The sequence below is a fragment of the Pantherophis guttatus genome, chromosome 4 (assembly GCF_059756535.1).
Source record: "Pantherophis guttatus breed Tessera chromosome 4, ASM5975653v1, whole genome shotgun sequence".
Taxonomy (NCBI): domain Eukaryota; kingdom Metazoa; phylum Chordata; class Lepidosauria; order Squamata; family Colubridae; genus Pantherophis; species Pantherophis guttatus.
Genome location: NC_142066.1, coordinates 123760105 through 123778448, shown reverse-complemented (window position 1 = coordinate 123778448; position 18344 = coordinate 123760105). Strand labels below are relative to the sequence as shown.

Genomic DNA, 18344 nt, shown 5'->3' with positions numbered 1-18344 from the left:
TTGATTATGGTTTCTATATTATTCCCATTTTCCAGAAGAAACAAGTCCTAGTACACTGCAGACTGCCATTATAAAGATGCAAAAATCGTGTAGCAGATTCTATGCTTGAATTCTATCTTCTTCAAATTTCTATTGATTTATAGAGGGAGCAAACTAATTATATTACAATGAATTGATCCTGCACAGAAATCAATGCTTCTGAGCTATAGAACTATAAATTTTAGCCAGTCCAAAACACAGTTTTCATTGCTTCCTGGTCCGTCATGATATAGCATGTTATATTACAGTTGCGTGAAAATGCATTGGTTATAAATATTTTTCCAAGATGCAATACAAGGTGCTCGTTGCTACCATTGAAGTCTTCTTTGGCTCAGGGCATGGGTATCTAGGAAAGTGTTCCTCAACCTCAGCAACTTTAAGATTTATGGATTTAAACCAATACGCTCTCACAGAGAGGGCCTCCTCAGGGTGCCGTCGGTCAAGCAATGTTGGCTGGCAGCCCCCAGGGGGAGGGCCTTCTCTGTGGGAGCACCTGCCCTCTGGAACGAGCTACCTCCCAGAATATGGCTGATTCCGGATCTCCGCACTTTCCGTAAGGCCCTGAAGATGTTTTTATTTCAGCAAGCCGGCCTGGCCTGAATAGGTTTTAAGGGTTTTTAATTGTATTGCTAGGGGTTTGTTAGTGACTTTTTAAAGTTACTATAGCACTGAAAAAAATGACATGAATGTTTTTCACACCTTTAACCATTGCAGTCACATGGTCAAAATTCAGATGCTTGGCAACTGACTCATACTTATGATGGTTGCAGTATCCTGGGGTCATGTGATCACCTTTTGCGACCTTCTGACAAGCAAAGTCAATGGGAAAGCCAGATTCACTTAACAACCAGGTTACTAATTTAACAACTGCAGTGATTCACTTAACAACTGTGGCAAGAAAGGTTGTAAAATGGGGCAAAGTCACTAAACAAATGTTAGCAAAAAAAAAAAAATTGGGCTGAACTGTGGTTGTAAGTCAAGACTACCCCAATTTGGTGGTGTTTTATTTTTCAGGTTCTTTCCACTGTGCATTTAGATATTAGTTTGTTTTGGGTTAATTTATTTCATTAAAGTATAAATTACAGAAATTAAGAAAGAAATAACAAAACCCTAATTTTAAAACAGCAGCAAAGTACAGAGCAGAAAGGAAATATTACAGAAAAGCAGTACAAAAATATACACTGGAGATACGGTACTTATTTTCATCTAATTCCAATTGCAGCGAAGGCTTTCTGATGTTCTCCACTTCTGTGCTTTGTGTACATTTCCTTTTTCAGGGACTGTGTACTTAGACATTTGCTCATGATATCCACTTGCTAGTGATATTTATATGCCACTTAAACCAAGGAGTAATGCTGAAATCTTCAACTACCCTTATTTTGAAATATTCCTATTGATTGCTAGCAAAGTGTTAATTTGGGCGGCTTCACAAACAGGACAAATTTATTTTCTAATGACCATTTCTTTGCCAACAAAGCTCATTTTGAAAAATTTATGCCTTCCAAGATCTGGTGTAACATCTATTTTCTCGGAAGAAAACAGGTTAATAAATAATCCTATGCCTGAGGTTTATTAGCCTTTTTTGTCATTCATCCCCAGTGGGAATTATAGCAAGGAACAGTTGCCCTTGTTAACCTGCAAACATTTTTCACTCAACTAGATCATTGACTCTGGCTCAAGGGTCCAATTTTCTTTTTATTCATTAAGCACATTGGGAAGCAAAGTTCCTAACCCTTTCCAGTCTAAATGTGGAACAATCACATCCCTTCACAATCAAATGCCAATGTGTTGGAAGCACCACGTTTCACTGCAATCTCTCAGTGACGCAGATTTTTAACAATTGAAGGATATTAAGTCAAAAAGTTGTTTTCTAATTGAAGGTGCTCCGGGGAGTTTGAGAACACAGTGGAAGTTGGTACATGTGCCTTTCCAATTATCTTTGCTAAAATCAGGGGAAAGGGCATCATAAATCTCAGGCAGCAGCTTCCAGAAGCTAAGCTTGGGAATTAAAGCCTGTTAGGATAACACATCTGATGACCACAAGCATTACTACTGCAGCCAGCCGACAAGAATGTAGCATTTCAATGGGTGGTGTTTACATTGCAATCTCAGTTTAGAAAGAAAAATAGCTTCCGTGCAAAATGTCAATGGCTTGGATCCAAAGGTCCCCTTTTCTTCCACTGACCCAAGAGAAGAGGGGTTCCTCAATTTTGCCAATTTCCTGCAGCTCCCCTTCCTTCAATGCTATTCCATAATGTTATTCAACCCATAGGAAAGTTACACAGTCCTGGTTCTGGAATATATGGTTAAAGAAATATTAGAGGCACAGAACTGATCTGTTAGTTAACCAGCATTTTTTTCCACATTAAAATGTGACCACTGTCTCCAGTTTGGACCTTGTAAGGATCTGAATCTGAAGGAGGAAATACATATGAAGGACCCTATCATGAGTCAAAAGGATATATCCCCTACCCCTCCTTAAATCAGTCAGCAAACTCAAAGGTTGCAAATCTCCAGTTGGGGGAGTTTTACAATATTCTGTAGTCAAGGATAGACCAAGAAGATTCTTATGTAAAAATTTGAAGTATACTTCCCTTGCATATTTTCCTTTCTAATAACAACAATGTTACTGAAGTATCATGGGAAGAGACTTTCAAAAGGAATGATGACCACAATACCATAATTACAGCCCTGTCTTTTTTAAAATTTATATATGCATTGCACATGTAACACATATGAACAAGAGTAGGGATTTGATTACATGATCATAACTACTAACTTGACATTTTTTTTACCTCTCTCTGCAGATATCCCTAAATGCTATCATTTGCATTATCTGGCCAGTTCAGAGAAAGATTGTATGAATTACTGCAGCAGCTGCAGCAGCAAACTGATGTCAGTAAGTGACAGCAGGTCAATGCCCACACTTTTACTTCACTGTCCTAATAGTGGAACGAACCCTCTATGGCTCTTCCATTTCCATTCTCTGGAAGACTGTTTTGGAATTGATTTGATTTTTGACCATCCCTGCAGTATGGCAAGTCATTTCACCACGTGTCTTGAATAATACATGAGTATTTTCAGAGTGTTCTTTCCCTTGAAAAATAACTGTAATATGAGATTCTTATTACTTTCAGCAGCTGTGGCCTTTTGATATTACCTGCTAGGTAAAGGGCAGGATCAACATGACAAGATCTGATAAACTCATTAAAGTACACAAAGTGTGATTGTTTGGAAGCATTATTGATTGTGTACCTGATGAAACTGTACAGGTTTTGATACCCATTGAAGAAGTCAGTGATGGGTTTAATACCCAGAAGAGTACTTTCTTTTTCCTCTGTTCTGTCATAGGTCTGTCCAAAATCCAAGTCTAGGGCCCCCACAGTAGCTATTTCTTTGCAGCCTGCCAACAGTAACCTTTTCCAGAAGGCAATGAAAAAAAAAAAGAAATGAGATCACAAGGTGCAAAACGGAACTCCAGAGCAAAATGTCATTTATGTATTCCATGTAGGCCCTAACACCTCATTATTTCAGATTATATGACCCAATACATCTCTGTGGATGTCCCTATGTCTCTTCTATCCAATGTCAATAATCTGATACAGTTCCTAGCCAACAACAGTTTTCATTGTTTCAGTTTCATGTTTGCAATCCAAACTCTAGAGAACATTATTTAATGTCGCCATCTGAGAGACTACATTTCTGTAATTTTTCTTTTTCCTCCCCATATATCAGGAATGACATTTGCGTATATGAGGATGGCACTAAAATGTCTATCCTTGAAGTTACTGTGGTTTAGAGCTTGCCAAAAAAAAAAAAAAACTCTGCATTTTTGAAAAGAACAAGATTGTTCAGTTTAAAGGAAAAACGTCTTAAGAAAAGAAAAAAATAAACTTGAAAATTCTCATGCATCTGGTGCAGGGCTAATGTACTCACAGAGTGTGAGATGTGTGTTAGTATCCCACCCCTTTTATAATCATCTCCAGTGGTTTCCCAGGCATTATTAAATCTCAAAAGAAGAATGTGACTATATGGGCGGTAATAATACACAACATTAGCAAGAGGGATTTTTGTATTTCTTTTCTGTTGTATAAGCTATTCTTTTTTTGCAGCCTAAGTATTAAAGAACACCTCAAGTAGGACAGTTGACCAGGATACTAAATAATGGATAAAGCATGTATTGGATTGCAGGAATGATTTCCTTTTAAAAGGAACAAACCTTTGAGAAAACAATATTAACCTAGTTATACCTCTATCCTTTATCCGCCTGAGGCTAGAATCAACTGATCTGTCTACCTACTATCTATCTATCTATCTATCTATCTATCTATCTATCTATCTATCTATCTATCTATCTTCTATCTACCATATATCTATCTAAACAATTAAAATAAATTTGAAATAACAAAAAATTAACATAAAATATAAATAAGAACATGGGAGATTATTTGGGGAATGCACTAAAATCTCACATACTATACAACAGCGGTCCCCAACCTTTTGGACACAAGGGACCAGTTCCGTGGAGAGAACATTTTCCGCAGACCAGAAGGGACATGGCTTTGTGTGTGGCCCTCATCCTGTGGATGGGGCTTCACTTGCTTGCACAGCCCAATTTCTGGCATGCCACAGACAGATGCCAGTCTGGACCAGGAGTTGGGGATCCCTGCTGTATAATGCAACCATCTTGTAGTTAAAGCTGAAATTCTACAGCAACCACTCCAATGTTTCAATAGACAGATATCTGCAATATATCTGGAAAGTAATTTTAGTGCTTAATTGAGCAAACTGGCTCAAAAAGTTATACTTTAATAAATTATACAAGCTTTTAAGAGGCAGCCGCTGTTTGTTGTTGTAGTTGTATAGGAATATGATCCCATATTCCTGTAGCCTTAACATTCTAATTACCACATTGTCTTAACTTTTTTTTTTTATTATTTGATTTATATGCTGCCCTTCTCCGGAGACTCAGGGCGGCTTACAATGCGTTAAGCAATAGCCTTCATACTTTTGTATATTTATACAAAGTCAGTTTATTGCCCCCACAAACTGGGTCCTCATTTAACCTACTTTAGAAAGGATGGAAGGCTGAGTCAACCTTGAGCCTGGTAAGATTCGAACCTGCAGTAATTGCAGGCAGCTGTGTTAATAACAGGGTGCTTTAGACCACTGTACTACCAAGGCCCTTAGTTTCCTTAGTTTCCTTAGTTTCAAGGATACTGCATTGTACATCTATAATTTTTCTGTTTCAAAGAAATTATGTGGAATTTGTGCCTGTTAGGAGAACAATGCAGAACAAAAGGCAATATATAAGTAATAAAGAAAAGAAAGACTAGTGCTTAAGCTCCAAGAAATCCAGTGTGAGTTTAAATGGCCTCATATGGAAAGTATGAAGATTACTGGAAGCAAATGTGTTAGTCCACAACCTCTTCATGACCTTCTGGTCAAAAAAAAAAGTGAGGAGGAGGTGATGGACCCCTTAGGCAGGAAGCTAAGAAGTACAGATCATTTTTAAAAATGCACACAAATGCAATATCTGAATGACTGTTGGAGAAGAGAAAGGAATCTCTAAAGAAAATGGATCATATTTTCCTGGCTGACCATTCTTAGTAGAGGAAGTAAGGAGAATCCAGATTCATTGCCAGGTTACTAGGACTTACTTAGCATGCCAGAATCACTTTCCAACTGAACTAAACAGAATAAGAATAGAAAATACTCCCGTTTCAACAATCTTTAACTGTTGATTACCATAAAGCAAACCAACGAACTGAGATCTTCATTAGTTCTTTTATAAACTGGGTGCAAGAAACTGAATTCCATTTTTTCCTTCATACAAATTCAATTCCAGAAAATATCTGTGAAATACTAGATTACAAAATGTTAGAAGACAGAACATAACTGTTCCCCCCCCCCACTTTAAACAGAAGTGCTATAATATGTGTGTGTGAATACATGTGTGACAAATTAAGTTTTAAAAATCAGTTCTCCATTCCAAACACCAACTGCATGGGCTTGCTTACATCACAGTTATCGTCTTCCTAAATGAGTGCTGTGTATCACTTTGGAAAAATTTTTTCCTGCAAGTCAGGAAAAATGCCTGTGACATTTCTACTCTTGTATGTATAGTATGATCTTGCATGTAGAGTTGAAAAGGACAGGATTATTGTTGCAACAGTTCCATAGTCTTTTTGTCCTATGGATGCCTCTTGCTTTAATCAAATCAATTAATTAGACAAGTATCCCTTTCTAAGACTGTAATTAACTGAGAACAATTAACTGAAATAAAAGTTTTTCCTACCTCTGATCAGACATATTGCCATTTTGTTGTGTTCTGTTTTTTTATATACTTTAAAGCAGGGGTGAAATGCTCCTGGTTCGGACCGGATCGGTAGCAATGGCAGCAGGTGGTTCGGAAAACCAGTAGCAAAAATCCCTGCATGCCCCTTCTCCCACCATGCCCAGCTGAGCCACACGATCATCAGAGGCTTTTTTTTTTTTTTTACTTTTAAAGCATTTTTTAAAACAGCAAAATACTAACAATTGACGGGCATGACCTACAAGTGGGCTGGCACTCCTTTCTATGGGATGAAAAATATAAAACCCATATCTATTTTAAGAGACATACAATTAGGAATCCATTACTATTAATCTGGCTTAAAATTAAAAAGCAACAGTATACAAAAATACCGATCTGGCTCTCACCATCAGAAGCGATAAGACATCCAAATTTAACAGAACCTAAAAATATAATTAGATACAAAGACTTAATTGACCATCAAGGGAAACTGAAAACTAAACAACATTTGGAAGCAGATCTAAATAGAGAAATTGATTGGTGGTCCTTCTCACAGATTCAATGCAAACATAAGGAATATATAAAAACATATGAAATTTACAAAGAAAAACAAGAACTAGACAAAATTATATTAGACTCAGAAGAGAAATTGATTAGTAAAATCTATAAATTTTTGTTGAGGTATAAGATGGAGGAGGAAACAGTTAAAAATACAATGATTAAATGGATGCAAAATTTTACATATGCAATAGATTTGGAGAAATGGGAAGAGCTTTGGCAATTGAATAGGAAAGTAACATTAGCGGTGGCATACAAGGAAAATCAGCTGAAGATGTTTTACAGGTGGCATATGTCGCCCACAAGATTGGCTAAAATTCATCCGAAAAACAGGCCTCTATGTTGGAAATGTAAAAACTCACAAGGTACTTTTTATCATCTATGGTGGACATGCCCGGTGGCAAAGAAATTTTGGTCCAATATCAAGAAATGGCTGGAACAAATTACTAATCTCCAAATAGATAAGAAGCCAGACACCTTTTTGTTGGGAGTATTTACAAAAACATACCCTAAAGATATTAAATATTTGTTGATACATATTCTAACTGCAGCGTGGATAACCTATGCCAAAAATTGGAAACAGGAAAAGACCCCAACAAAAGAAGAAGTAATGGATAAAATTATCCAATGTGCTGAAATGGATAGGTTAACAAAAGAGCTTAAGGAAAAAGAAGAGACAGAGTATTATAAAATATAGGATAAATGGTACCACTATTGAAGAAATACAATTAGAAGAAAGATAGAATAGAAATGTAAATATATATACAATTAACTCCACATGGGCGGATAAATTTATAGAGGGAATTTTGAAGAGAAAGATATAATCTCATTATGTATTGTATATATTAATAAGGGGGGAATTCTTAGGGGATGAAAATGAGGGGGGGGAGAAATGGAAAAGAAAATTATTAGAGTAAGATTAAGCGGAATAACTACAACCGTATTAATTGGAAAACTAATACGAAACAATGCTTCAAAAGTTTAACTTACTTATATGTTGTTTGTTGTGTAAATGTTTTTGTATGTGTTTTATATGTGTTTTAATCAAGTTTATATTTTAAAAAGCATTTTTTCTACAACCTCTTCTGATGAAAAAAAATGCTTTTAAAAGTAAAAAAAAAAAGCCTCTGATGATCGCATGGCTCAGCTGGGATTGTCAGAGGCTTTTCAAAGCATTTTTTTCTTTGGCCAAAGAGGTGATTAAAAAAATGCTTTGAAAAGTTTCTGACGATCCCAGCTGAGTTGCCTGATCAGCAGAGAGGCGTTTCTTAAAAAGCCTTTCTGACAATCCCAGCTGAGTTGCCTGATCGGCAGAGGCTTTTCAAAGCATTAGAAAAAAATGCTTTGAAAAGTTAAAAAAAAAAGTTGGCCACGCCCACCCAGTCACATTACCTCTCCCTCACCAATCCACACCCACAGAACCGGTAGTAACCAATTTTACATTTCAACCCTGCTTTAAAGACTAACTTTTAAAGTTGTGGTGTGATTGCCTAATGCTTTCACATATATTTATTTCCTCCTGTTTTGTGGGATAAAATGTCTATGTAGAAATTGCCCTCTTCGTAGTTTTACTAGTACCAGAGCTGTGCAAAGCATTAAAAAAGCAAGTAAATGGCTTTTTCCAAACATCAAAGCAACGTTGTCATACTTCAAATGTTTGCTCTACATCAGGGGTGTCAAATTGAAGGCCCACAGGCCGGATCTGGCCTGCAGGGTGCTTTTGCTGGAAAAGGGATGCAGAAGGCCTTTCCAGCAGAAAATGGAGCTTGCGAGGGCCACATGCCCAAGCTCCATTTTAGCTGGCAGAGAGTTGCAGGATGCCGTCCCAGCCGAAAAAGGGAGCTTGGGAGCCCATTTTCACTGGCAAAGCACTTGGGCCTCTGCAGGCAGCCCCAACATGAGTGACATCAAGCTGGCCATGGCCACCTTGGCCACGCTCAATCTCCCCCTCCCCCAAGTTGAAACACAACCCTGGTGTAGCCCTCAATCAAATCAAGTTTGACACCCTGCTCTACAATATGTGATGTGCCAACTATTGCACTAGAATCACCAGCAAGGTGAAGGTACAACGAGTCAGTTTTGAAACATCCCTTGGATGTGGTACAACACACACACAAGCTTCTAAATACAGCATCTGGCCATACATGTATAATTCATTGGTTTCCAATTAGTTAGTGAGCCAGATTCAAGATTATATTTTCCATATATAATGTTCTAAATTATTTTTGTCTTGACTAAATGACCAAAGTCTTAAATGATTAAAATCCTAAATTACTTGTAACTAGGATACCACATATATTTAATAAGTAGCTAAGAGCATCAGAAGTTCTGCTTCATGCATTGAGATTTGAAAAGTATTATTTTGCAATTACTTATGGTTTATCAAGTGTTTTTCCTGAAATCTATGAGGAACCAAGTGTCTATATTTTCACATAAACAATGTGAATTATTCATCAGCAATTATTTCACCAGGCCCTACCCTGTATGAGTTCTGAATGAATTCTTTCTATTTAGTTTTCATTCTCCCTTTTCCATATCTTTTTAATGAATACATTTTTGTAATTTTAAAAATTGTTTTATATTATTGCACTCTAATATTTTATCATAAATCTCTTTGAGATATAACTGAGGAAGAACATAGAAATTTATTATATTAGTGGACCAATCAATGAATGACCTTTCATATTTTAAGCAGAAATTCTTCTTCATAATATTATAGATGGCAACAGCTCTACATCCTTGTTATTTTCTACATACAAATAAGTCCTTCAAAAGTTCTTCTGAAAACTGAAATAAAAGATGATTCTTGGTAGTTTGCAAAGATAACTCTATTCTCTTGAAATATAACAAACTGCTGAATAATTTTGAGGTGCTTGCCATACATATTTTTATTTTCATTATAGGATTGATTAAAGAATGTGGAATATGTTGAGGACAATCTTTTAACAATAAAATAGAATAGAATAATAGAGTTGGAAGGGACCTTGGAGATCTTCTACTCCAACCCCCTGCTTAGAAAGGAAACCTTACACCACTTTATTTTATTTATTTATTTATTTCTCTGTAGGCGCCCCTGTCCTCTGGAACGAGTTATCCACTGAGCTTCAGACAGCGCCTGATCTCCGCTCCTTCCGTCGGGACTTAAAGACTTGGCTGTTCCAACAAATGGGTTGACCCTGATCCTTGGGTTTTATTGTTTTGATTGTTGTTGTTTTAATCTGGGTTTTAATCACCTTACTTTTTATTATTGTATGTTTTTAACTTGTGTTCGCTGCCCTGAGTCCTTAGGGAGAAGGGCGGCATATAAATTTTTGGTAAATAAATAAATAAATAAACTGCTCCTTGTCCTACCCTCAGGTGCTTTGGAGAATAGCTTAACTCCCTCTTCTTTATGGTAGCCCCGAGATATTGGAACACTGCTTTCATGTCACCCCTAGTCCTCTTTTCATTAAACTAGACATACCTGAGGCACAAAAAAAAAAAAAAAAAAAGCTTTAGGTTTGTGGCATCAAGCAAATGGGATAAAAGCAGTGGTGGGATTCAGCCAATTCGTACCACTTCGGGAGAACCAGTTGTTAAATTTCTGAGCAGTTTGGTGAACTGGTTTTTGGAAGAAATCATTAGGGCAGACAACCGATTGTTAAATTAGTTGAATCCCAACATTGGCTAAAAGATAAACAGAAATGAACCTCAATTCCATTATAAATAGGGCCTATGTTTGGAACACAGCAGATTTTTGAATTCTTTTGTAACCGCTTCATTAGCGCTTTCAATAAAATTATATCTCTGGGTCTGCATTCCTAACTCCAGTTATACTGTTTGCTGAAAGAAGTCTGCATCAGGTTTCATATTAGGAACAGTATCTACTAATGAATTTAGGGAGAGTAAAATGTGACAACTGGTTTTGGGCGGGTAAAATAGTTTTCTCCTACCTATATAAAATTTTACATGAGAAAGCAGGGTCATAAAATTTTCTTCAGTACATTTTGCCATTTTTTTCTTGTATCATCTTAAATTATAAAGTTACGCAAGTAGAAAGATTGATTTTCTTTCCATCAAGACTCATCTGTGCCTATATTTAGGAAAAAAATACTGATTTTGGGAAAAAATTGAAATTTAACAGGAGGAGCAGATATTTTAATGTACACCTGTGTGAAGAAACGTGAACAGTGTTGTTTTGTTTTTTAATCACAACACTTCAAGTAGCAGAGAAAACCTGGATTGAGCTCCATTAATAGTTTGCCATGTTGTTGGTGGTAGAGACTGATGGTGGTTGGAGAGTATTCTGTGAAAGTTGTTATAGCAATATCATTTAGGTTTGTGTACTGCCCCATAGCACTTTACAACACTCTCTGGGTGGGTTACAACTGTCAGCATTATCTGCATATTCCCCCGCCCCCAACAATCTGGGTTCTTATTTTACAGATCTCGGAAGGATGGAAGACTGAGTCAACCTTGAGCCAGGCAGGAATGAATTCCAGGCTGTGGGCAAAATTTGCCTGCAATTGTGAATTCTAACCAATACAGCATCAGCACTCCTGATAAACAGAACATCAGCATTGATTCTATTTTACTTATAATCAAAGGCCAACTTTGAATGTCAGCATCGCTCTATGCCACTTAGAGTGTTGCTGACATGACAATATTTTTATGAAACATCATGCAATGTTAGTACCACATGATGCAGATCTGGTTATGCAGTATCATCTGTATGGAATATTTTTTTGGGAAAAAAGAGGGATTTTTCTTCTATTTTTCTTTTTTCTACTTTTTATGAAGCAAATGAAAAGAATTGAAGAGAAAATTAGGCAATGGAACATTTTGATTTCTTTGAATTCAGGGTAGATAAACATCTAGAAAATGAGCCATTATGTGGAAGCAGAGAAGTATTGCCTTTTGCTTCATTACCCTCAGGCACTTTATCTTATTAATTTCTTCAGAAGAGCTCTTTGTAATGCAATTGGCCCCACAGCACAAATGGGGCAATCTATGAAAGACATATGAAATTAAGCTTAACGTAGCATTTAAGGGAAACCGGCTGACACAGAGCTGACTTTGAGGCTTGTGGTGATGACTGAGAAATACATGCAATTTTAGGGACCATTGAATAGTTGTCAGACAGAGCTTTTTTTTCTTAATTCATAAATTCCACTCACATTATTAACAATATTAATTCATTCTGGTTAATCATGTGTGCCAAATGTGTTGATCGGTCTTGATTCTTGGGCAGTTCAATTATAAACAGTAATAATTGCCAGGTTTGAGATGCTAAAGAAAAACAGTTGTTATGAAATAACAAAATAGAAACAATCCATATTATCAGACCACCAAAAAAGTTAAGAGTTTGGCACAATTATTAAAGCCATTGTTCTACCAAGTTCAAATCCAGACCACACACACGCATACTGCTTCAATTAAAATAGATTTCATTTTCTAGAAAAGCAGTGGGGATTTAAAAAATAAAATAAAATAATAACTCCAAATCATACTGGCAAAGGCAAAGCTAGGAGATTTTAGGGGTATCACCAATATGCTTAATGGTTGATTATGAAATAGCAAAGCCTTTGGTTAGCAAAAATGTCAAAACTAAACATTTATACATTCTCATGCTGTATTAAGACAGGGCTGTCTTAATTATCCCATTATTCCTTTTATGAATTTAAAGAGTGTGCTAGAAAAGCCCAGCAATTCAGTTTTTCATATGTTCTCTTTAGGCTGATATTTGTTTAATTTGCTTTTGCTTATTTATTGATAATATCTCCATTTCTTCCTTGGGCAGGCAAGGCTCATACTGATGGTCATATTATTAGGATTAATGCAAGTGTAACATAGTATCATTCTATACATTCTTAAGAAACAATGAAAACTGTTGTAGAAACAATGCAGCAAACCAAAGAAATATTTGTGCAGCATCCCTAGCAAACTTAGTCACTCTAGGTAAATTTCTTGTTACATACCAAGCACAATCAATATTACCCAAGCATAGAAAGCACCAATCTATATGGATACCACAAATACCACCATTTTCCCATAATACAAACTTCTGGCAGCATAAGCAGAACATAGAAAATTCAGTAAAAACCTGACAAGACAGACCCAGAAAGACAAATTCAAAAGAGGAAAAGCTTTCCATTCCATATCTATCAGCCAGTTAATTGAAGGTTGCCTAGATACGTAACTGGGGTGAAATGCTCCCAGTTCAGACCGGATTGTCCGATCCGGTAGCGATGGCGGTGGGTGGTTCGGAGAACCGGTAGCAAAAATCCCTGTGCCCCACCCCCCATGCCCAGCTGAGCCACACGATCATCAGAGGCTTTTTTTTACTTTTAAAAACATTTTTTCTACAACCTCTTCAGCCAAAAGAAAAGCTTTTAAAAGTGAAAAAAAAAAGCCTCTGATGATCGCATGGCTCATCTGGGATCATCAAAGGCTTTTAAATGCATTTTTTCTACAACCTCTTTGGCCGAAGAGGTTGTAGAAAAAATGCATTTAAAAGCCTCTGATGATCCCAGCTGAGTTGCCTAATCGTCAGAGACTTTTAAAAGCATTTTTAAACAACCTTTTTGGCCAAAGAAGCTATAGAAAAAAATGCTTTTAAAAGCCCAGCTGAGTTGCCTGATCATCAGAGGCTTTTAAAAGCATTTTTTAACAACCTCTTCAGCCAAAGAGGTTGTAGAAAAAAATGCTTTTAAAAGTAAAAAAAAAAAAAAACAAGTTGGCCACGCCCACCCAGTCACATTATCCCCTACCAAGCCATGCCCACAGAACTGGTAGTAACAAATTTTACATTTCACCATTGTACATAATCCAAAGGCCGATAGTGACATATGAGTCAGTATGGGACTCATGAAAAAAGTTCAACCACTGAAAAAGTTAATGTTCCAAACACAAATTAAGTAAACTGTACAGATTAATTACTCAGACTGTGTGTGTGTGAGAGAGAGAGGGGGGGGAGAGGGAGAGAGACAAACCTTTCTTCTTTATGCAAGCAATAAAGATGGAATCATTTGCTCAATGTAACAGGAAATTCACTAAAGAAAGCACTGTGGGAATCCTCTACCTTAATAGGAAAGCACAAAACAAGATGATTATGTTTCCAAATGTTTAGAGATGTTGGAACTCTTTGAGGAAAAGGGTGACTTTTGGTATACAATGTTGTTGTTTTTGCCTTGGCGGTTAAATGCTGGGAGAAGTCAGCAGACTAGCTGAACAGAAAACTAAATCCCTAAAGCATCCATTAAACTACCTTTCTGTCCTTGAAGGTTGTGAATGTTGAAGTTGGGCCTTCAGTCCATCAACTTCCATAAGAGGGATGTATGAAAATTCCAACTTGTTTTGCAATCAAGAGGCAGATGTTCAATCTAAGTAAGGATTAGTGATATAGAAATTAGCAGTATAGGACAAATAAGTATCACAAGCAAAGTAAGAACAGAAGTCAGCTGTGGCTTCTATGCAACAGTATCAGCTGCAGAATAGTTCTGACAGCATTAAAGAGAAATGGATTGCCAACCCTTTTGTTCTCACAAGACCACATTGATTTTAATAGAAACCTTTTCACTTAGATCATCTTTTTTTTTTTTTTTTGCTGGCATAGCATTAAACCGCATAAGACATGAGAACTTTGGAAAACAAAATACTCTATGTCTATCAGCTTCTTTTGTCAATTTGTAAGGATGGTGTTCTCCTGTCTCTCTGTGTCATTTTATAATTTTTACTAAAGAATAAAAATTACACATTAAAAAAGTATACTATTGAAGTAAACTATACTTCAAAGCCTATATATGCCATAGTCTATCTTTTCTAATCTTCCCATAATCATAATCATTTTCTAATCCCAATAATCATAAATTCATTTTTCTCTCTCTTTTTTTTAGCAACAAATCCATCCATAACAAAACCAATCACTAATAAATTACTTAAATTTTATTTTTTGCTATTTCCATCATCTTCACCATTCATTCCTCCATTGTGAATCCTTCCATTTTCACACATCTAATAGCCACAAAGCAATAATATAAAAATTGTCTTTGACTAATTCAACATCCACTAATTCTGGGAAGAAAACCTTTGGTTTCAGTTGAATGTTAATCTTTATAATACTTTGTATAATTATATGTATTTGGACACAGAAATTTCTGGCGTTTTTACAAGGCCATCAGGCATCCTGACTCTGTCTCAAGCTGTCTGTCTCTAGTCATTATGGAGGGATATCTTAGGCTTCATTGCTTAAAGGAGGGGTGTAAAAATGAATGTACGCTCATTCAATGAGCACAGCTAAGGACTGGATAATGTTCAGAACTGTTTATAGGCTGAAAAATATTTTGCTTGTGTTAATTTTTCCACCACTATTTAACCACACCAGCCATGGTTATGAAGTTCTCTGTCTTGGTTTTGCTGGAACATGTTCAAAGGATAGCTTATTATGAGCTCCACAGCAGTATGATTTTTGTAGCATTTTCTTATATTACCATATGTTGTGCACTTCCACAAGTTCACATAAGCCTTAAACTAATCAAATAAATAATACAAATCATATAATTTAAATAATATTTGGTTATTAAATTCTCCAATCAAGGTCGTCTCCTGGAGATTTTATAGGCATATTCAAGTTGCATTGGCAACATGTAAAAGTAGTTTGCCATTGCCTTCTTCTAGGACATTTTTGAAAATTAGTTGTCAGTATAGTCTACAACCATGGGATTTCATGCTGAGGTCCATCCAAGTATTAGCCAGGTTTAATTCAACTTAGATTCTCAAATTTAGCTAGATGCTGCCATGATGAAGGAGCAAAAGCATAAAAATAATGTAATGTTTTTCCTATTTCCAGAGTGCTGAAATATCCTTGGATAAGTGCTTAGTTTGATTTTTTTTGTCCTGGAAAGAGATCTCTCTGGAGACTAATGATAGCTTTTGCAGTATTTAGGTTCTTATAACTCTACTTACTGAATAACAGTGAAGTCATGCAAGTCCATATTACACCTCTAAAAAAAGCATAGTCCATATTGGACTTCCAAAGCTCCAAATGTTTTCAACTTTCCGAAACCTAATGCTCCTTGTTTTCCAAAGTCTGTCTCAAAATGATCTAAGTGATTGATCTTAAATATATAAAATATATTAAATTCTGTATATTTTTCAAAGAATCAATTTTCTTTTTTGTAATATTTTCTACCTTTGTCACTAGAATTCAGTTGACTGGAAGTATTGTTTCATTTCATTTCATTTTGTTTTTATCAGCATCTCGGAGAGGAAGGAAGGAGAAACCACAAAGGTTCAGGATTCCTTGAAGATTCCAAAGTTTGAATGCATTAAATTTACTTTTCCCCAATATCTGTCTTTAGTCCTCCTCCTCCTCCTCCTTTTTCCTCTTTTACCGCTTTGGGCATCGAAGGAGATATGAAGTTTGGCTCTTGTTTTTCTTGCAGTCTCAACCATTGTAGTCTGTGTTTGATGTTGTCTCTCCATCTTCTTCAGCATCTGCATTATGCCCTTTGACCTTCTCCTCTTTTTGTCTGTGCCTTGTATGATAACAATCCTTCAAGTCGTAAAGCAGATCACCCAGGTGACCCAACTGATCTTTTCCAACAGTTATTAAGCAAATGCCATGATCACTACACAATGCTATGGTCATTACACAAATGCCAGTTGTTAATCAAACAACTGCAATAAGCTGACTTTGTATAAATATACAAAAGTATGAAGGCTATTGCTTAACACATTGTAAGCCGCCCTGAGTCTCTGGAGAAGGGCGGCATATAAATCAAATTTAAAACAAAACAAAACCCAATTGTTTTCTAGTGGCCCAGTTTTGCCAAAATGTGAAAGTATAAATGATAGTTTTGGGAAAAAATATTATAAAACATGATCACACAACTGCGAGACACTGCAAATGGCTATAAATATGGGCCAATTACCAAACATCTGTCTTGTGGTCACATAATCACCGAAGGTGGGGAGGGCTGCCATCGGAATTTTGAAAGCAGGTTGCAAGTATCCCGGGGGAGGTCTATTGTAACACTGATCAGTCTCTAAGTGACCAGTCATAAGTCATGTTCTACCTGCTTACATTGGTAAATTTAGAACAGGAAAAAGCAAACTTTTGAATGCTAGGTGGTTGCATTTATCAGTCTGGGATATGCAGAGTGAGTTAGGTGAAGAAGTGAAATGGGAGGGAATATAACAGAACAGGGGCAAGAACAGGATTTTTTTGCCTCTGGGTTTTTAAGGGTTATTGGTGGGGTTAAAAACATGTTAAACACATTTTACACTTTATGTATGAATAGTTTATATATTTCTCCTCTCTAAATATAGGGAAAGAAAAATATGGTGATAATTAGAGAATTCTGGAAATGCAAAAAAAAAAAAAAAAAAAAGTTAAGACGCATCAGGTTTCCCCATCCCCTGCACTTTTAAACTTGGATTCCCTGACTCTCTTTGTTACAGGCATAGAATTCTGTGCATTCTTGAAAAAAAATTCTTATCTGGCTTTCCTACAAATATTTATACATTTGAATATGGGAGATTTGAACTTTTAACAAGGTACATGATATATTTTGCTAATCAAACTGGGTATCGAGAGGAAACCTGTCATCATTTTGCTTTTTCTCCATCTGTTAACATCAGCAAATGAAACATATCAGAAAGATTCCCCACTTCCGTCTCAAATAACTCCAGCAAGTCATTAACTATACTCTGGCTTTTGTCAACAGCCGGGTAAACATCCAGAAAAAAAAAAATCTGAATCAAATAGTTTATTTAACATTCTTCTTTTCCAACTGCTGATTAGGATAAATAGTTTGGATAAAAAGCCTATCTGTTCCAAAAATCACAAAAAAAGAAAGAGTTCAGTTATCAGCTGAGTTTAGATTGGGCTCCAGATACTTAAACAACAAAAGATTTCTGGACACTCTTTGATATTTTTCTCCATCTTCAGGATATTGTGTTAGCACCATGTCAAAACAAGATGAACATAAAAAAGAGGATCACTAGACAAACACCAATGGATTGGAACAAAAGACTGTAGGATGAAATTCCAGACACAATGCAGCATTTGGAAAGTATCTGAATAGGCTGCATGTTGAAGAGTTTTATTTGCAAGAGAACTAAGGAACTGTTATATCAAACCAATGAGAAATCTAATTTAATAATTATAATAGAGAAATTTATGAGGTCATGGTGGACAATTATGTTAAGGTCTTAGTTGTCAGCTGGAGTCAGTGTAGGGAGGGCAGGTGGAACAGTATCAACTTAAACAAAATTCTGCCTGAATGGCCTCTCCTGATTCCTCAAATCAGGGAGATAGGCTTTGTGGTATACTGAGTTGTTCTGGAAGATGAAGTGAATCAATATATGCCTAAAGCAGTAGTGAAATCTAAAATTTGTTACTACCAGTTCTGTGGGCGTGGCTTAGTGGGGGGTAATGTGACTGGGAGGGCGTGGCCAATTTTTTTTCTCT

At 36.3% G+C, this 18344-nt stretch overlaps 1 long non-coding RNA gene across 1 annotated transcript in view; it reads left to right on the top strand.

Annotated features, from left to right (window-relative positions):
• The window catches only part of LOC148114337 (uncharacterized), a 133781-nt gene extending 123092 nt beyond the window's left edge, over positions 1-10689 (top strand). The window contains exons 3-4 of the long non-coding RNA XR_015734033.1: positions 2847-2938; positions 9960-10689. This is a non-coding gene — a long non-coding RNA (uncharacterized LOC148114337). The remainder of the gene's footprint in view (positions 1-2846; positions 2939-9959) is intronic.
• The last annotated feature ends 7655 nt before the right edge of the window (positions 10690-18344 follow it).